The sequence below is a fragment of the Entelurus aequoreus genome, linkage group LG04 (assembly GCF_033978785.1).
Source record: "Entelurus aequoreus isolate RoL-2023_Sb linkage group LG04, RoL_Eaeq_v1.1, whole genome shotgun sequence".
Taxonomy (NCBI): Eukaryota; Metazoa; Chordata; class Actinopteri; order Syngnathiformes; family Syngnathidae; genus Entelurus; species Entelurus aequoreus.
Window position 1 is genome coordinate 73,216,707 of NC_084734.1, and position 22,536 is coordinate 73,239,242.

The following is a 22,536-nucleotide window of genomic DNA, read 5'->3' on the forward strand; positions in this document are numbered from 1 at the left end:
TAAACACATTGGAGGCAGCCACCATGTTGACCATGTCCGCTACATCTCCCTGATACCGAAGTACATGTCAAACTACTTCCTTAACGTAAATGACCGCCATAACCACAACACCAGAGGGAGCTCCACTAACCATGTTAAACCCAGGATCCGATCTAACAAAGGTCTTAACTCATTCTCTTTCTATGCCACATCAATATGGAATGCACTCCCAACAGGTGTAAAAGAAAGGGCATCTCTATCCTCCTTCAAAATCGCACTAAAAGAACACCTCCAGGCAACTTCAACCCTAAACCAACACCTCCCCGGATTGTTAATAATCAAATGTAAATGATCAAATGTAGATACTTTTTCTTATGCTTTCTGATCTCTCTCTCTCTCTCTCTATGTCCACTACCTGCTGTACATATCCTACCAAGTCAGACCTACACTGTTTCAATGTCCATTTCTCTGTTCTCAATTGTTGATGACTGAAGTGATGATAACAACCAAACCTAACACCCACCTCCTCATCCCACACCCCGGATTGTAAATAATGTAAATAATTCAATGTATATACTCTAATGATTATCTTGTGTGATGACTGTATTATGCTGATAGTATATATCTGTATCATGAATCAATTTAAGTGGACCCCGACTTAAACAAGTTGAAAAACTTATTCGGGTGTTACCATTTAGTGATCAATTGTACGGAATATGTACTTCACTGTGCATTCTACTAATAAAAGTCTCAATCAATCAAAAAAACATACTTCACACAAAAGTCATACTTTCGCTGTAACTGTTGGTCCAAAGCTATTGAGGATTTTGGCAAAATGAGGGTAATTATTTATTTATTTATTTTTGGTCGGCCAATTTTATCTGACGTACATTGCGTTGGCGGGAGCGAGTTAGAGAGCCTGCTGGTGTCAGGCTTGTCACTGACAGATTGGTTATGTTTTAGTTTTTCCTCTGTGTTTGTGTTTTATTTCCTGTCAGCGCTCTTATTTTGGTACAGTTTCCTGCTTGTCTCCCTGAGCGCTGTTTCCCCTCACCTGCGACTGATTGGTAGCCTGGCCTCACCTGGTGCCAATCAGCCGGCTGCTATTTATGCCTGCCTCGCCCTCCAGCCAGTGCTGGAGTATCGTTAGCGGTTTCCCGGTTCCTGTTTCCTGATTATTGTCTCCAGTTCTCCTTGTTTCCTGGTATCCTGTTTCCTGTTTGCTAGTTCCTGTTTGCTGTCTCCAGTTTACCTGTTTCCTGGTTCCCATTTCCTGATTCCTGTTTTCCTGCATTTTCTTTGGACATTAAAATCATGTTTTCCTGCAACAATACTGCCAACTCTGCATCTTGGGGTTAGTCACCAACACTTCCTGACAGCTGGTCACTAAACACTGCATGAATGCAGTGGAGGAGTGCATCAAATATGGCTGCAATATTTCCCCGAAATTATACTTTAACGAAATAAAAGCATGTTTTATTGTAAGTTAATTAGCTGTAGTATGTTTAGAAGTATATTTAGACATATTATTTTGGTTTATTTTGTCAGGTACCGTAGCAAACATGGCGCCTGTTGTTTAGTTGTCCATACTCTTTATATACACGACTCTGGGCTTTCCACTGTCCAGGTGAAACAAACCTGAAAGCATTTTTGATGGTGGGTGTAGGTATAGTCTTAGACAGTCCTAATTTGTTTCAAGCAATGTTATTATGGAACTTTCACAGCTATATTCATGACATTGTTTTTATGCCTTACATACAGGTATTTAAATTAAATCTTCAAATCTTACAAAAGCCCTGGGGCCCCCCTGTGCTTGGGGCCCCGGTACAACATCCTCTACTTACCCCCCTACTTCAGCGACCCTGGTAGTGTAAACAAACTGCAGGGTGGACCAGTGGCTGTTGTTGCAGCCAATGCAGAAATTCCAGCAAAAATGCAAATGTGAGATTTTGATCCACTTTGTGTAGGTGAAAGCAGGCAGTTCTTGACATATGTTTTACGTGGGAGCACATTGATGTTACATGAGGAAAGTAACAAAGCCCGTTTGACATCTTGTAGAGATTGGGCTGTTATACAACTGCAGGCTTTTTTTTCTTGCTTTTTTTTTTACAATTTAACACACACCTGAGGCTCTATGATTTTACACCAGCACGGATTGGGAGCGTAGGAGGAAACAGGACAAGTGAACAAGGCTGACTTATTCATGAGGAGAACATGCAAAGCCCACACAGAGCAGAGCCAGCTGGATGACTGCTGGAAATGTATGGATCGTTGACACCATGTGCTTTGTCAAGACTTATCAATCGATGATGCATCATGAGCAGAATCAATGGCTGATTGTTTTTTAAATGTTTATGTGTGCCACCTGCTGGGAACACCATTCATTATGGTGCTGAAGAAACCTTTGAGAATGAGGAATAGACATAATTGAGACAGGAAAATGTTATCAATACAAGAAGTCCACCAAAACAACAAAGTTGTAGCGTTGAAGATAAAAATAATTTGTTATTCATCTGGTCTAGAAAAGGATTCCAATGAATATCCCTGGAACCCATTTCATAAATATATGTAAAATTAGAAAAACACAACATACATTTTTTGATTAACTTCCTTTTTAAAAAAAAAAAAAAAAGCTATCCTTTTTTTTATTGTTGATTTGAAATTAAAAAATAAATTAACTAATGATACAAAGATTGCCAGGGCTTACTTGTTCACATTCATGTCCTAAACAAACCAAAACAAAGTTGCGAGCTCCAGCATTTGTTAAAGAAGGTGATAAACACTATTGAATACAATTTAGCTCATCGTCGTCATTGCCAATACATTTACAAAACATTTTATGTGCTGTCATTTATACCTATTTTACATTGTATTCTACGTGGAAAACTGTCAGTGTTTGCTATAAAATATATTTTTGTGTTTGTATTTTTGGTTGTCTGGAATCGATCTGTTAGATATACATTATTTCTTATCGGAAAAAAGTGCTTCGGCTTTTGAAACTGTTTACTAAAAAAACAAAAACTATGGTGCCACTGTAATATATACACAAAATATATAATTGTTGTCAGTGAGTTGGAGAAGAACACATATTGATGACAGATTTGTCAAGTCAGTGCTTAGGGAAACAACATATATCTTCTGTGGTGCATTAAGTCTAGTATTTTGAAAATAAAATACCTCAAAATGTACATTTCCATAGAATTGACAGTGTCATATGGCATCTTGACACCAAACAGTGGTTTCTTGGGAGATCAGTAGGATGAGCTCTGCAGAGTGGAGGAGAGAAACAAAACAATCAGCTATGTCAAGCTGTGTGCCTTGTCTTCACCGTACATAACACATGGCTTTCACAACACATGCGCCGCTTTCAAAACCTCAACAAAACATGTTAGTCATCAATCAATATTTATTTGTTTAGCCCTTAATCATAAGTGCCTCAAAGGGCTTTACAAACCACAACGACATCCCCTGAACTGAACCCACATCCGGGCAGGAGAAAACTCCAAAAGCCCATAGTGGGAAAAAGGAGAAACCTTGGGAAACAGCCGCCGATCTGATGACTCCCTTCCTGGGAGACAGGCTGCAATGGATGCCGAGTAGATACAGGTATTGAATTGTTACATTAATAAATCATGTGAGAGTCCAGTCCATCGAGAAGCCAGCAGAGGGCAGTAGGGAGATTATCTTCTTAGTAGACAAGTCGACAACACGGAGATGTCACCACTGATGCATTGAGGAGTGGTCCACAGCTAGCGGGTCTTCCAGACGGGAACCTCTCCAGAAATGATCCGTGGCCACCTGGTATCCTCTCCATGCAGGAGAGGGGTGCAGAGCAGAAAATAAAAGTGGCAGGTCAACTGGTCTAAAAAGGGGTTTATTTTAAAGCTGGAGTATATTGAGTAATTTTAAGGTGGGACCTAAATGCTTCTACTGAGGTAGTATCTCTAACTGTTGCCGGTAGGGCATTCCAGAGTACTGGAGGCCAAATTAAAAAATTCTCCAGAGCCTGCAGACTATTTTTGGGCTCTGGGAATCACTAATAAATCGACATTCTTAGAACGCAGATTTACTTAGGGTACATCAGCAAGCTAAGATGGTGCTAGACCATTTAGTATTCTATACGTAAGTAATACAATCTTAAAGTCACATCTTAAGTGCACAGGAAGCCAGTGCAGGTGATCCAGTATAAGCAAAATATGATCAAACTTTCTTGTCCTAGTTAAGTCTAGCAGCCGCATTTTGTACCAACTGTAATCTTTTAATAAATGATAAATGGGTTATACTTGTATAGCGCTTTTCTACCTTCAAGGTACTCAAAGCGCTTTGACAGTATTTCCACATTCACACACACATTCACACACTGATGGCAGGAGCTGCCATGCAAGGCGCTAACCAGCAGCCATCAGGAGCAAGTGTGAAGTGTCTTGCCCAAGGACACAACGGACGTGACTAGGATGGTAGAAGGTGGGGATTGAACCCCAGTAACCAGCAACCGTTCGATTGCTGGCACGGCCACTCTACCAACTTCGCCACGCCGTCCCTAATGCTGAAGATAATAATTCAATAAAATAATCGAGACGAGATGTAACAAACGCAGGAATAATGATCTCAGAGTCACTGATAGACAGATTTTAGCGATATTACAGAGAAAAAAAGAAGGCTGTTTTAGTCAAACGAGAGAGTTGGTCCCAAAAAAATGCCATGATTTTTCACCGAGTCGCTTTGTACGATTGTTTTATTGTCGCATTTCAATGTGGTACCCTTAAACTGATAATCAACATTTCCAATTTTTAAGCGTTAAGATGCAAAAAGTTGCTGGACATTAATTAATGAATATTAATTTAATTAAGACACACATCCAGATGACTACAATCTGGCATGTTGGTCAGCTTTAGGAGCACGTAAAGTTTAGGTGTCATCAGCATAACAGTTAAAGCCAACACCGAAGTTGCTTATGATGTCATCTAGCGACAGCATCTAGTGTAGAGTACAGGGCCGAAAATCGATCCTTGTGGAACTCCGCAAGTAACCTTGACATACTCGGAGGTCACATTGTTATGGGAAACACAGTGCATCCTTTCAGTGAGATAGGATTTAAACTAAGAAAAATAAGTCTGACATACCGACACATGATTTAATGCATTCTAAAAGAATGTTATGATCAACGGTATCGAAAACAGCGCTGAGTTACAGATAACGTGAGGGCCATTTGTGAGGGCCATCTCAGCAGACTAAAATAATTTACAAAGATAGTAGAAAATTCATTTAGCTACTGTGCAACCATTTTTCGGGTGTTTTACAGATTAATGAGAGCAGGAAGTCAAGGTCGAGGGTTGGTCTTTTAAGCAGCAGATGGATAACCACTGTTTTGAATGCCTAGGGAACAGTACCAGAGGAAAGTTATAAGTTAATAATATTTAGCACTGATTGTCCTAATATTGCAAACAGCTCATTGATGAGTTTCTCAGGAAGTGGGTCGAGTAGACATGATGTTTGTTTTGTCCTAGTAATGAGTCGCGAGAGTTCTTCAAACTTACTTCTTCAAAAGGACAGAGATTATTTTGGAGAGCATTTGTGCATGAGTGGTGGTCAATGTTTGCAGGTTCGTGCAGCACATGTTGTGGGTTAGGAAATACTAGACCACATCCAAATATTTCAAATTAATGAGTGATGGTCAGATTGAATATTAGAATGCGTTTGACTGATTATGGTTCACTAAACTGTCACTGGCGTAGTCTAGTGCAGTAATGACAAAATATCTGCCTTGAGAATTGCCACAACAAAACTGATACTAGACTTCAACACACTAGCAAAAAAAGGGTGATCAAAAACACAGCTTCCTCTAAAAGAGAATGTAAGTGTTAACCCTGCAATACCATTGTTTATTTGATGTTCTGATATGATATTACTGAAAATAGATGTACTATATTTAAATAGTCTACGTTCGAGAAGTCTACTCTTAGTTCCAACAGATATGATATGTGCTTGCCTGGCCCGTCTGTCAAAATTTAAAAGCCATTGTAGCCCCTGAGAAAAAAAAGCTTGCCCACCCGTGGTCTAGTGGTTGACGTGCCTCAGTTTTGTTCAGCAAGTGGAGTGATGGTGGGAATGCGAGTGTGAATGGCTGTCTGTCTCTATATGTGATGGATTGCCCACGGTGTAGTATGCGTTTCGCCTAAAGTCAGCTTGCCTAGGCTGCCTGCAACGGTAGAAAATGGATGAATTGAGTTCACTAAACTGCCCTTTACTGAAAGCAATCTGCATGTGAGAGATTTTTCAAGGAATTCACTAACATCATGTAACCTCCGTGGGAGAGAGTCGGAAAACAACTCAATCACAAGGTGATTATTACTGGTGAAAATGATCTTACTTACTTCGTGTCAATGTTGTACTTCACATGAGGACCCCTCAAGAACCCTTCACTCTGAACAGTTGAACCACTGAGAGCAAGAGGGACAGCAAAGAGGACTCAATTAGCCATATGCAATCACGATGTTGTAATGCAGAAGAAATACAAAAAATCCTCCAATGGCCTCATCTCTGGTCAATAGAATCTGCATTTTTGCTTAAAGTAGCAACAAGGCCGCCCCGGGCTCAATTGCATGATTTTATTTTAAACCCCTCCACTCCCATTACAGCATTTTCTCAAACTTTTTTTTTATCCATGTGAAACATTTTTTGACTTACTGAATCAAACTTGAATTTAACGTGATGCATGTTTTGAACTAAAACAAATTAATAGGAAATAAATTGTTCAATGATTCATTTATACAAAATAACAAATTTAGCATAATTAAGACATACGGTATAATTTGACACATATCCTGTCGTGATTTGAACCCAATACAGCTGTTTACCAGGACAGGTGGGACTTTTGGAAGGTACCCGGAACCTTTTCGGGGGCGAGTTGGGCTGTTGAATGCTGATTGGTTGAACACGATTGGGGGCATTTCTAAAACTTATTTTTCAAACACATGACCGCCATTGATTATGCGCGGCAACTTGTTTATTTCTTATTTCTTGTACATTTCTATCACAAGAACCTTGGCAACGGCGGGAAAGACGAGAGAAAGAAGGTCGAAATGACCTTTCAACATACAGGAACTTTTTTAGGGCATGTCAGTGCTGAAGAACGCTGATCAGTGAAACTATCTTAGAGTGTTTGCAGTTGATTGTTGCTTATTATTTTTCACAAACTTCATTTCAATACGCGAAGCTACAAGAAGTGGACAGACTGTTTTAAACTGTCATGTGCACAATAGAACAGTGACAGTGAATAATGACGTCAAGTAAACAGATGTGGTGAATTATGTCCTTAAAGCAGGGGTCACCAACGCGGTGCCCGCGGGCACCAAGTAGCCCGTAAGGACCAGATGAGTAGCCCGCTGGCTTGTTCTAAAAATAGCTCAAATAGCAGCACTTACCAGTGAGCTGCCTCTATTTTTTAAATTGTATTTATTTACTAGCAAGCTGGTCTCGCTTTGCCCGACATTTTTAATTCTAAGAGAGACAAAACTCAAATAGAATTTGAAAATCCAAGAAAATATTTTAAGGACTTGGTCTTCACTTGTTTAAATAAATTCATGCATTTTTTTACTTTGCTTCTTATAACTTTCAGAAAGACAATTTTAGAGAAAAAATACAACCTTAAAAATGATTTTAGGATTTTTAAACACATATACCTTTTTACCTTTTAAATTCCTTCCTCTTCTTTCCTGACAATTTAAATCAATGTTCAAGTAAATTTATTTTTTTTATTGTAAAGAATAATAAATACATTTTAATTTAATTCTAATTTTAGCTTCTGTTTTTTCGACGAAGAATACTTGTGAAATATTTCTTCAAACTTATTATGATTAAAATTCAAAAAAATTATTCTGGCAAATGTAGAAAATCTGTAGAATCAAATTTAAATCTTATTTCAAAGTCTTTTTAATTTCTTTTAAAATTTTTGTTCTGGAAAATATAGAAGAAATAATGATTTGTCTTTGTTAGAAATATAGCTTGGTCCAATTTGTTATATATTCTAACAAAGTGCAGATCGGATTTTAACCTATTTAAAACATGTCATCAAAATTCTAAAATTAATCCTAATCAGGAAAAATTACAAATGATGTTCCATAAATTCTTTTTTTAATGTTTTCAAAAAGATTCGAATTAGCTGGTTTTTCTCTTCTTTTTTTCGGTTGAATTTTCAATTTTAAAGAGTCGAAATTGAAGATATACTATGTTTCAAAATTTAATTGTAATTTTTTTGGTGTTTTCTCCTCTTTTAAACCGTTCAATTAAGTGTAAATATCATTCATTATTAATAATAACATAGAGTTAAAGGTAAATTGAGCAAATTGGCTATTTCTGGCAATTTATTTAAGTGTGTATCAAACTGGTAGCCCTTCGCATTAATCAGTACCCAAGAAGTAGCTCTTGGTTTCAAAAAGGTTGGTGACCCCTGCCTTAAAGCAACCGCTGCAGACATTTATTATTTACATATCGTTATTTACAATTGAAATGGACCATCAAGAACCGCCTGACCTTCATGAATTCATAATTTACCGAGAGGACGACTTTCTGACTGTAAGATCACAAGCCTGACTTTTAATGAACAATTTGGTATTTTCTAAATCATGTCGGTTTGATCATTATTGCTTCGTATTTCATTTACTCAGACTTTAGTAGAATAACTGTGACCCTAATATTGTCTGTTTATTTACATGGTATCAGTGTAGAAATATACTAAACCACTCCTCAGTACGGCATCAGCCTGATATGTATAAACTACCCTGGACTGTGAAATGCGGTGCAAACACAAACCACACACTTCTACGGCAACCTATAGTTCCAGGAACTAGAGGTTGCAGGAACCATTAGTTCCTGAACTTTTGGTGGAAAAGAACCTTTTATATCGCAGACTTTGCTGACAAACAGTAATAGCCACATCTTCAGCCAGTGTTCACTGAGCTTTTGCTGGCTCACTAAAGCAGACCGTAAAATGAATATTAGGCACTGCTTCGTCTGGTTTCTATGATATTATGTCAGACCCACTCGATGTCCATTGCATCCGGGCTCCCCTATAGAGGGGGGGGGGGGGGGGGGGGGTTGTGAGTTTTTCCTTGCCCTTATGTGGGCTCTGTACCGCGGATATCGTTGTGGCTTGTGCAGCCCTTTGAGACACTTGTGATTTAAGGCTATATAAATAAACATTGATTGATTGATTGATATTAGCTTCCTGCACTCTATATGATCAGGAATTGGGAAACAACTAATTAGGGGATGTTTACTTTAGGAATTGTTATAACTAAACAATTCTATTCATATAAAAATATTTATTGTATGAATTTTATTTGTTTTTCAATTTTTTTTCATTAAAACAAGTGAGTCTCTTTCTTACCTGCTTACCCCGACCGCAAATCCCTGGTCATAGCAGAACAACACTTTTTCAAAGCTGCCAACCAACTTGTAAGAAAATGCTAAATTCAATACCTCCTGACTCCTGCCAGATAAAACTTGTTTTAGAACGGGGGTCAGCAACCTGCGGCTCTCTATAGTGCGGCCTTAGTGGCTCCCTGGACCTCTTTAAGAGATGTGTGAAAATGGAAAAAAAATGGGGAAAAAAAAAAAGTGTTTTAATATATTTTCTGTAGGAGAACAAACACAACACAAACCTTCCTAATTGTTAGAAATCCCACTGTTTATATCAATTATGCTTCACTGATGAGAGTATTTGGCAAGCACCATTTTGTCCTACTAATTACAGCGATCCTTGAACTCATCGTAGTTTGTTTACATGTACAACTTTCTCCGATGCTGCCACAGAAAGACGTGTTTTATGCCACTCGTCCTTTGTCTCATTTTGTCCATCAAACATTTTATAATGTGCGTGAATGCACAAAGGTGAGCTTTGTTGATTTCATTTATTTGCCGGAGTGCTAATCAGGCATACTTGATCAATCCATGACTGCAAGCTAATCGATGCTAGCATGCTATTTGGGCTAGCTGTATGTAGATTTGGCATCATTATGCCTTGTTTGTAGGTATATTTGAACTCATTTAATTTCCTTTACTTATGTCCTCTGTATATTTAATTTATATTTGCATGTCTCATGACACATTATCTGTATGTAAAATTGGCTGCATGTGTGATAGTTGTTTGTATGCCATGCTGTTCCAGACCACAGCAAACGTTACCCAGCTTGCAAAGATTATAATAAATCTTTTAGAAGAAGACCGCCTGCCATTTCCTTGAACTTGGACACACACATTTATACCTTTGGCCATTCTAAGCCAACGATCTCCAGAAGTTATCTAACCCTCTGAGAAACCTCAATTTTACTAATGTTTTCCAATGTTGCAAAAATGTGTAGAATAAAAATGTAAATACAATATTTCTGTCAACGAAGATTTGCGTCAACCTTTGATAGTAAGCTAATATATCATCAATCAATCAATCAATCAAATATTATTTATATAGCCCTAAATCATGAGTGTCTCAAAGGGAGCCACAACCACATCCTCGGCTCAGATCCCATATCAGTGCAAGAAAAAACTCAACCCAACGAGAAACTCATGTTTACAATAAGAAACCTTGGAGTGGACCGCAGATGTAGGGAACCCCCGCCCCCTGGGCGACCGGTGCAATGGATGTCGAGTGGATCTAAATCATAGTGTGAGAGCCCAGTCCATAGTGGGGCCAGCCGGAAATCGTCTTGGGTGGAGACAAGTCTGCAGCGCAGAGACGTCCTCAACTGATGCACAGATGAGTGGTCCATACCGGGTCCCGACTTTGAACAGCTAGCGCTTCATTTGTGGTCCCCTAATCTATTTAAAGGCTGGTGTATACAAATGAGTTTTAAGATGGGACTTAAATGCTTCTACTGAGGTAGTATCTTTAACGGTTACCGGGAGGGCAATATATAGCAGGGATGTCTAAAGTGCGGCCCGGGGGCCATTTGCGGCCCGCAGGTAATTTTTTAACGGCCCCAAGGCACATTCTAAAAATACAAAAAAACCCAAAACAAAACATAAAAAGTAGTATAAAAGAGTAAACAGGTGACAATAAAATGTTGCTATGTTGACTCTAATAACACTAAGCTGTCATGCAGGCTGTTTCTTTCATAATAATGAATAAAAAACAATGTTATTATGAATTATTGACCTATTCAAGGCTCCAATTAGGTAACATTAAATATTCCACTTTGAGATATTTTTTGGGGAAAATGTTGCATATTTTGTGTTTGCCAGATAAAAAACTATGTTTTTTTGTTTTTTTTAAAGAAGGGCCTAAAATGAACAAACAAGTAACATAATAAACAACAATACAAGTTATAATTGATGGATAGATCTGAAGTTGATCTCGAGACTATTGTGTTAACAGTTTAAAAAAAAATTACGATTTATTTTTTAACACTTTACTGAGCAGGACCCTTTTGGATCCCCAATAATTTTAGTGGGACTTTTTTTTTTTTTAAGTGTCATTGCTCAAAAAATATGAAATCAATGTTGTTGCACATTCTAAAAATACAAAAAAACCCAAAACAAAACATAAAAAGTAGTATAAAAGAGTAAACAGGTGACAATAAAATGTTGCTATGTTGACTCTAATAACACTAAGCTGTCATGCAGGCTGTTTCTTTCATAATAATGAATCAAAAACAATGTTATTATGAATTATTGACCTATTCAAGGCTCCAATTAGGTAACATTAAATATTCCACTTTGAGATATTTTTTGGGGAAAATGTTGCATATTTTGTGTTTGCCAGATAAAAAACTATGTTTTTTTGTTTTTTTTAAAGAAGGGCCTAAAATGAACAAACAAGTAACATAATAAACAACAATACAAGTTATAATTGACGGATAGATCTGAAGTTGATCTCGAGACTATTGTGTTAACAGTTTAAAAAAAAATTACGATTTATTTTTTAACACTTTACTGAGCAGGACCCTTTTGGATCCCCAATAATTTTAGTGGGACTTTTTTTTTTTTTAAGTGTCATTGCTCAAAAAATATGAAATCAATGTTGTTATGAGCTATGTTATGAGCTCCAATTATTTTATAATCTGAAATGTTCCACTTTAAAATTTTATTGGGGGAAAATATTTCATATTTTGTGTTTTTTCCATAAAAAAATGGGTTTTCTTTGACAAAAAGTGCATACAACTTAAATGTAAAAAAAAAACGTTATATTGACAGATATACCTAATGTTGATCTAGATATTTAAACTTTGAATAATAATAATAATAATAACTCTAAATAATAACATTTTTTTAATTTTTTTTTAACCTAAACCCTTTGGAGTCCCCAGTATCAAGCTTGAGTGGAGGCCTAAATGTATATTTTTTATACATATATTGTATTGGTTTTTAAAATAAAAAATGTCAAAATGGCCCCCGCTTGCTTTGATTTTTCAGTGTGCGGCCCTCAGTGGAAAAAGTTTGGACACCCCTGATATATAGCTAATATGGACACTTACATCATGTGTTGCCTTCATTATAACACTTATATAAGACTTTTAATTGTCTGCGGCTCCAGACAGATTTGTTGTTGTTGTATTTTTGGTCCAATATGGCCCTTTCAACATTTTGGGAAGCCGACCCCTGTCTTAGAACCACAGCGATTTAGCCAAAAACCCAGTATGTGATTAATGACCATACTCCTCCACACAGCCAGCTAACTCGGTGTTAGATAACGGTGACATTTGTAAGTACAGATTTTGTCCCTAGTGTAAAGCTGAGGTGCTCTGCGATGGATAAAGAATACTTTTTGTCTCCATGGTTTCAAAGCTCTCCCAGGCAACAGAAGTTGCAGCTCTGTTTGTCTGCAGAATGCTGCTTTTATTTTTACAGCAACCAACAGGACGAAATCGGCTGTATTTTTTTTATTCTCATTTTTACGAAGGATGCATTCGATACACTTGTGACTCATGTTTTCCCATGCTGCGAGGCGGCACATAGCGTGACAGCTGAACGTATTATCTGGGATTGCGTATTGTCGCCACTCTTAGGGTTTGTGATGCTGTCATGGTGAACCGAGCAAACATGTTACGTTTCGATGTTTGCTCTCGCGCTTTGCTTCACCGCCCCAAACATAAAGTCACATTACTTTCACATTGCTGCACATGACAAACCTTATCAGTGTTTCATAATTGCCCTTTTAAGTACAAATGGAATGTTTTTTCATAAAAAGCTGACGATAGCAAGCGAGCAACAAAACCTTTTTTTGTGAGGTGTGAGTCACCAAATGTGGCACTTTTATTCAAGAAAAGGGTAAAAAGTGAAAGCTGTAGTCAAAAAAGGAGAATAACTAGTGCACTGGACCAAAAGCGGGGTTGGATAAAAGTTGTTGGAAATCTTCAAACGCGGGAGTAATTGGTTTCTTTGGGATCTGTGGCAGGGTGTCAACTGAAAGGTTACATTAGGCCAACAGGCACGCCATTCTCCAGACCGTGACACCGGCTACAACTGATAAGAACATCCCATCATCACATCACGCTGGTCTACTCATCAATATCTTTAGAGAAATGATCCCCGGAGGTTGTTGCACGTGGGGAAACAGCGCAGCACTTTCTCTTTGAGCGTTTCCATTTCACATAATTGTGCTCAGCATAAAAGAGATCAAAAGGAAACAGAAGGGAGAACTGGAGGCAGGGGCCAGTCAAGAGGGGGGGGGAAGCAATAACCTAAAAGTAATAAAGGATGCACATCTTTAAAAGCAGACGCATACTGATTTGTTGGCTTGTGCCTTGGGTGTCTGCACATGTTTTTTGGGTTGCTTGTATTTTCATAGTTGCACTGAAAGAGATGCAAGCTATATTTGGACGAGGAGCTCTGTGTTTAAATGTGACAGTCAGATTGCGACCCTGTTAGTCTGTCAGTCATCCCTTCAGCCCAGAGGGAAACAGTCTGTCTTCATCACGCAGCCCTTCCATCCATGGCTGTCCTTTTGTTTTAGACTCTATTCATAGACGAAATGAGGGCTGCATGTCACGTATCCTGCACCCTCTTTAATCCTGTTTTTTGTCCTTGCGTGGCTTGATTAATTTGTCATGTATGAAGCTGTCCACTCTTGTGACATAGCAATGTGGAAATACTCATACAGTATATACACTACCGTTCAAAAGTTTGGGGTCACATTGAAATGTCCTTATTTTTGAAGGAAAAGCACTGTACTTTTCAATGAAGATAACTTTAAAGGCCTACTGAAATGAATTTTTTTTATTTAAACGGGGATAGCAGATCTATTCTATGTGTCATACTTGATCATTTCGCGATATTGCCATATTTTTGCTGAAAGGATTTAGTATAGAACAACGACGATAAAGATCGCAACTTTTGGTATCTGATAAAAAAAGGCTTGCCCCTACCGGAAGTAGCGTGACGTAGTCAATTGAACATATACGCAAAGTTCCCTATTGTTTACAATGATGGCCGCATGAAGTGAGAGAGATTCGGACCGAGAAAGCGACAATTTCCCCATTAATTTGAGCGAGGATGAAAGATTTGTGGATGAGTAAAGTGCAAGTGAAGGACTAGAGGGCAGTGGAAGCGATTCAGATAGGGAAGATGCTGTGAGAGCCGGGGGTGAGCTGATATTCAGCTGGGAATGACTACAACAGTAAATAAACACAAGACATATATATACTCTATTAGCCACAACACAACCAGGCTTATATTTAATATGCCACAAATTAATCCTGCATAAAAACACCTGCGTGTTTGTTATGCTAGCTCCTAGCTCCTCTGCTAGCTCCTAGCTCCATAGAACACGCCAATACAATTCAAACACCTGATCAACACACACAATCACTCAGCCCAAAAGACCGTTCACCTAACCCAAGGTTCATAAAGCTTATATATTTTTAAAAAGTTACGTACGTGACGCGCACATACGGTCAAGCTATCAAATGTTTAGCAGCCAAGGCTGCATACTCACGGTACCTGATATTCAGCTGGGAATGACTAAAACAGTAAATAAACACAAGACATATATTTACTCTATTAGCCACAACACAACCAGGCTTATATTTAATATGACACAAATTAATCCAGCATAAAAACACCTACGTCTTTGTTATGCTAACTCCTAGCTCCTATGCTAGCTCCTAGCTCCATAGAACACGCCAATACAATTCAAACACCTGATCAACACACACAATCACTCAGCCCAAAAGACCGTTCACCTAACCCAAGGTTCATAAAGCTTATATATTTTTAAAAAGTTACGTACATACGCAAAAAAAAGTTGCGCACAAACGGTCAAGCGATCAAATGTTTAGAAGCCAAAGCTCCATACTCACGGTAGCACGTCTGCGTCTTTGTCATCCAAATCAAAGTAATCCTGGTAAGAGTCTGTGTTGTCCCAGTTCTCTACAGGCGTCTGTGTATCGAAGTCAAAAGTCCTCCTGGTTAGAGTCTCTGTTATCCGAGTTCTTCCATCTTGACTGCATCTTTCGGGAATGTAAACAAAGACGCGCCGGCTGTGTACTGTTGTTGCTGACTTCTTTCGGAAAATACGTCCGTTTCGCACCGACAACTTTCTTCTTTGCTTGCTCAGCTTCTTTCTCCATAATGCAATGAACATAATTGCAACAGATTCACGAACACAGATGTCCAGAATACTGTGGAATTATTAAATGAAAACAGAGCTTTTTCGTATTGGCTTCAATGTGGAAGGCATACCCGTGTTCCCCGGGCTACGTCACGCGCATACGTCATCCTCAGAGGCGTTTCGAACCGGAAGTTTAGCGGCAAATTTAAAATGTCACTTTATAAGTTAACCCAGCCGTATTGGCATGTGTTATAATGTTAAGATTTCATCATTGATATATAAACTATCAGACTGCGTGGTCGGTAGTAGTGGGTTTCAGTAGGCCTTTAAACTAGTCTTAACTTTAAAGAAATACACTCTATACATTGCTAATGTGTTAAATGACTATTCTAGCTGCAAATGTCTGGTTTTTGGTGCAATATCTACATAGGTGTATAGAGGCCCATTTCCAGCAACTATCACTCCAGTGTTCTAATGGTACAATGTGTTTGCTCATTGGCTCAGAAGGCTAATTGATGATTAGAAAACCCTTGTGCAATCATGTTCACACATCTGAAAACAGTTTAGCTCGTTACAGAAGCTACAAAACTGACCTTCCTTTGAGCAGATTGAGTTTCTGGAGCATCACATTTGTGGGGTCAATTAAACGCTCAAAATGGCCAGAAAAAGAGAACTTTCATCTGAAACTCGACAGTCTATTCTTGTTCTTAGAAATGAAGGCTATTCCACAAAATTGTTTGGGTGACCCCAAACTTTTGAACGGTAGTGTACACTCTATTGCCAAAAGTATTTGGCCACCCATCCAAATGATCATAATCAGGTGTCCTAATCACAGGTGTATAAAATCAACCACTTAGGCATGGAGACTGTTTCTACGAACATTTGTGAAAGAATAGGCCGCTCTCAGGAGCTCAGCGACTGTGCACCAGTGCACAAAGCAAGGTCCATAAAGACATGGATGACAGCGTCTGGTGTGGATGAACTTGACTGGCCTGCACAGAGTCCTGAACTGAACCCGATAGAACACCTTTGGGATGAATTAGAACGTAGACTGAGAGCCAGGCCTTCTCGAACAACATCAGTGTGTGACCGCACCAATGCGCTTTTGAAAGAATGGTGGAAAATTCCTATAAACACACTACGCAACCTTGTGGACAGCCTTCCCAGAAGAGTTGAAGCTGTAATGGCTGCAAAAGGTGGACCGACATCATATTGAACCCTATAGGTTAGGAATGGGATGGCACTTCAAGTTCATATGTGAGTCAAGGCAGGTGGCCAAATACTTTTGGCAATATAGTGTATAAACACGTATGTACACACGCATCAACACGCAGCACACAAGCCAGCTACTGGTGCTCATGTTTCTTATCAACCTTGTAAAAAAAACAAAAGGTCACATTCACCGTGAGAGTGCTCTAATCAAAATGAAGCAATCACAGCTTGTTGTGATAAAAATGTATTTAAGTGTTTATACAGAGTACTGTTGGCGAGAGACCTGCATCAGATGGGGTGCCCTCAAGGTTACCAAACGCAGGTTGTACTCATGGACCCAAATACCACACCGAGCTCATGTCCTCGATATTTTTTCCAAGTGACAAAAAGGTTCTATGACTGACTGCAAATATACGTAGGGCCTGATTTATAAGTCCTTCATCAAATGTTTTAATTATTCATGAAATATGCAAGGTACATTTGTGGCAGTGAATGTCTACAGCAGCACTTTTGGCTCCTAAATCTTTAAATTTTTCATTTTTAATAATAAATGATAATGATAAATGGGTTATACTTGTATAGCGCTTTTCTACCTTCAAGGTACTCAAAGCGCTTTGACAGTATTTCCACATAATGTGAATATGTGTACCTTATTTTCCGGTCTATAAGGCGCACTTAAAATCTTTTTTTCCCCTCAAAACTCAACAGTGCGCCTAATGTAAGGAATACGTTTGGTTGAGCTTACCCACCTCCAAACAATTTTATTTGGTACGTGGTGTAATGATAAGTGTGACCAGTAGGTGGCAGTCAAACATAAGAGATAAGTGTAGGCTGCACCGTTTGATGTGCTTCAACATACGAGTAGTATTATAGTGGGTGTAAGGTAAGACATTATCTGCCGTTTTGTTTCGCAATATTATGCAAAAGCAACTTTTCTTACCGTCTGGTACCTGCTGATCTGTATTTGGGATCTGCATAAATCCTGAATAATCGCAATTTGTTCATAGGTAACTCAAAAATAATCATGATTAATCGCAAATAGATATACATTTTCATCATCAGACTTGATCAATCGCCGAGGGGAAATTAAGATTTTCAGCACAATCCCATTTAACAGCAGACAGACATTACAGGGAGACAGAACAGGATGACTGACGGGTCTGCCAACCTCCGACGCCCCTTACAAAAAATGTGAGAAACAGGTAAACGCTGTGTTAACATATTATCCTGTTTTTAACAGTTTAACACAAAAAGGACATAAACAAGCTTTTAAAGACAATAAAAAAAATACCATCATTGCGTTGGTGTCTTGCCAGATTTTTGTATTTTGTAGGAATACAGAATTTGTATTCCTGCTGTAGGAGCACTTGCATTCAGAGGAGGAGCTACACTTCCATGTTTAGACACCAGTTTCACGCATTAATAACACAAAATGTAAATTGTTACGATCATGCTTTGATTGTCAAAGATGTTTGGTATTGTATAATGTGATATTTGTACTTGAATAAATGCTTCTGATAATCTGTACATTACTTGTTGGTGAAGTTAATCATATTTGTTTAAACTTCTCTATTTATTGATAAAATGCAATATTCAGCCTTTTAAACATTCTGTAATTGCGGACTATCAATCAGAACATGTTATAAAATAATATAATGTAGGGATGGTAATATTGTGTAGTGAACTGTAATTACCCGATGTGGGCTACAGAGGGCAGAGACAGGCATGCCAGCAGTATTAAGGTCTCAGTGGTAGCGAAGAAGGAGACGAGAAAGAGAAAGTGATTGAGGAAGGAGCCGTCGTATGTGTGTGTGTCGTGCTTATGTCAATTGAGTTTGACAGTGCTATTTGTGAACATAAATAAATTCCTGACTTGTTATTACAATACACTTTATTTCCATTTAGCCAGAAAGCATTTATTTAAGTAGAAATATCACAGAATAACATTACAAAACATCTTTGAACAAGCATGATCGTATTGTGAGACAATTTTTTGTTGTTTGGTTGGTTAGACCGGATGTGAAGCGTAGCGTTGTTATTGTGAAGCCGCACGTGTGTGATTGGTATCAGAATGAGAAAAGACTTCACATATTTTGACAAAAGTCTCAGATTAAAGTGACTTTAGACTCATTTTTTTCTGCTTTTATGCCATCTTAATAAAGCAGTTCGAGTAACAATCTACATTTTATGTTCGTAACGCACTCAACTGTAATGTAAACACGTTTCAGCAATATCATTTAACATTTTTTTTTTCTAATTTAGCAGATGGATGACTTAAGTTCAATTGATGTGTTTTGGTGTCTGGGGTTTGAATATTAACATATCTCTTATATGAACAAAAACTTGTTGCAGTATGCATTTTCTTGCATCTGGAACATTCAAGGGCATATTCAGCGCCATACAAAGTTGGTTAAAATGTGGACGCAGTGCAGGACTGCCTCTACAATGCCCCAAAAAAGTGGTACATAATGGTCTGATGCATGTTTCGAAACAGTGCAAATTATGCCAAATTTTGCCCAATACCCGCAATTTTCCAATACATTTTGGCCAATCATTGATATGTTTGCCAATCAAACTTGTACCAGCAGCACTAAGACACAACCCTCTTTGCGGTCTAACTAATCAGATGTCTCCCTACATTCCTTGGAGCGATTTTGCTACAACTGTTTGAAAACGCTACATTAAAATCAGGCATTTTATGTAACGGTACAGTGAGGACGGAGACAGCACTGAGACAGGGATGTCGTTCCGGTTGCAGCGTGTTTATTTGCACAAATGTGTGACGTGTGTAATTAAGCCAAACATGTGGTGTGTGACTATGTGATGTGATTATATGTTGGGTGTTACCGGGTGGTGTTGGATGTGCGTGTTGAGGCAGATGCGGAAGTCCAGAAAGGGCAAGGCAAGCTCGGATGTCTGGGGACAGGCAAGTGGTCAAGGGCTGGAATGAGGCGTCGTTGTCCGGGGGAAGGCGAAAAGTCCAGATCCGGGAAGGCAGCAGAGAGTCCAAAGGGAATCCGGGGAGACGAGACACACAGCTCAAAACCAGGGAATGACGCAAGGAGCACGTAGGCGAGGAGAGCTAGAGATGTGTAGGGCTTACTGTACGGATACAAGTAGCTACGTTCTGGCACTGGAACGCAGGACACGCTGGCTTAAGAAGGCAGGGGAGATCTCATCAGCACCATCATTTAATCATCATTTTAGTAGATTATGCTAGTGTAGAATTCAATTTGAAAAGGGTTTCAATGAAAACCCAAAAAACATTGTGGCAGGACAGATGTGGCCCCCGGGCCTTGAGGTGTGACACCTCTGTTGTAGAACATCACCCTAACTCACCATGTATGTGGTAGATCATCTTCACTTGACCATACCAAGGGTCGGCAACCCAAAATGTTCAAAAAGCCATATTGGGACCAACAATACACAAAACAAATCTGCCAGGAGCCGCAAAAAAATAAATAAAAGCCTTATATAAGTCTTATAATGAAAGCAACACATGATATACGTGTCTATATGAGCTATTTTAGGCTCTTATCTCTGAGGCGGGTGCGGTATTTGGATTTGATGTTGTTCATGTTTAACAATATCTGCTTGCGCAGGTATTTGTTTTGTTGGCAACAGCCACCTGCCTGGCACCACGCAGTGCTGAAAGAAACATGTCGCAAATCTTCTTTGACAGAAATGTTGAAATTTGATATTTATTCTACACATTTTTACTCGCCAAATACGTTCATCATTGAAGCATAAACAATAACATATTAAACAGTGGACTTTCTAACAATTAGAAAGGTTTGTGTAGGAGGACAAACATGACACTTCAATTTTCATACATTTTTGAAAAAGCTCCAGGGAGCTACTAGAGCAGCGCTAAAAAGGCTCTAGAACCGACCCCCTGACTATACGATCTTTGATCATAGCAGTGGTTTGGACAGACCGCCTACAACGGAGTCCAGCCAAGGTAACGTAACGACAAATTCAAGCTATTCTCACATCCCACCTCGGATAAACATCATTCGATCTGACCGAAATGTTCTCTTTTGGAGGAATTATGCCAATCATTTACAATCCCTATGTGAGACAAGAACACATATCATGTTCCTTTTTCTGTGCATTTAAAATCATAACAAACTGCGAGTAAGAAGCGGCTGGCAATTTAGGTAATTGGGATCAATCTACAAACCCTGTTTCCATATGAGTTGGGAAATTGTGTTAGATGTAAATATAAACGGAATACAAAGATTTGCAAACCCTTTTCAACCCATATTCAATTGAATGCACTACAAAGACAAGATATTTGATGTTCAAACTCATAAACTTAATTTTTTTTTTGCAAATAATAATTAACTTAGAATTTCATGGCTGCAACACGTGCCAAAGTATTTGGGAAAGGGCATGTTCACCACTGTGTTACATGGCCTTTCCTTTTAACAACACTCAGCAAACGTTTGGGAACTGAGGAGACACATTTTTTAAGCTTCTCAGGTGGAATTCTTTCCCATTCTTGCTTGATGTACAGCTTAAGTTGTTCAACAGTCCGGGGGTCTCCGTTGTGGTATTTTAGGCTTCATAATGCACCACACATTTTCAATGGGAGACAGGTCTGGACTACAGGCAGGCCAGTCTAGTACCCGCACTCTTTTACTATGAAGCCACGTTGATGTAACACGTGGCTTGGCATTGTCTTGCTGAAATAAGCAGGGGCGTCCATGGTAACGTTGCTTGGATGGCAACATATGTTGCTCCAAAACCTGTATGTACCTTTTAGCATTAATGGCGCCTTCACAGATGTGTAAGTTACCCATGTCTTGGGCACTAATACACCCCCATATCATCACAGATGCTGGCTTTTCAACTTTGCGCCTATAACAATCCGGATGGTTCTTTTCCTCTTTGGTCCGGAGGACACGACGTCCACAGTTTCCAAAAACAATTTGAAATGTGGACTCGTCAGACCACAGAACACTTTTCCACTTTGTATCAGTCCATCTTAGATGAGCTCAGGCCAAGCGAAGCCGACGGCGTTTCTGGGTGTTGTTGATAAACGGTTTTCGCTTTGCATAGGAGAGTTTTAACTTGCACTTACAGATGTAGCGACCAACTGTAGTTACTGACAGTGGGTTTCTGAAGTGTTCCTGAGCCTATGTGGTGATATCCTTTACACACTGATGTCGCTTGTTGATGCAGTACAGCCTGAAGGATCGAAGGTCACGGGCTTAGCTGCTTACGTGCAGTGATTTCTCCAGATTCTCTGAACCCTTTGATGATATTACGGACCGTAGATGGTGAAATCCCTAAATTTCTTGCAATAGCTGGTTGAGAAAGCTTTTTCTTAAACTGTTCAACAATTTGCTCATGCATTTGTTGACAAAGTGGTGACCCTCGCTCCATGCTTGTTTGTGAATGACTGAGCATTTCATGGAATCTACTTTTATACCCAATCATGGCACGCACCTGTTCCCAATTTGCGTGTTCACCTGTGGGATGTTCCAAATAAGTGTTTGATGAGCATTCCTCAACTTTATCAGTATTTATTGCCACCTTTCCCAACTTCTTTGTCACGTGTTGCTGGCATCAAATTCTAAAGTTAATGATTATTTGCAAAAAAAAAAAAAGTTTATCAGTTTGAACATCAAATATGTTGTCTTTGTTGCATATTCAAATGAATATGGGTTGAAAATGATTTGCAAATCACTGTATTCCATTTATATTTACATCTAACACAATTTCCCAACTCATATGGAAACGGGGTTTGTATTTTGCGCTCTATAAAAACATCTAAAAACTACCAACAACACTCC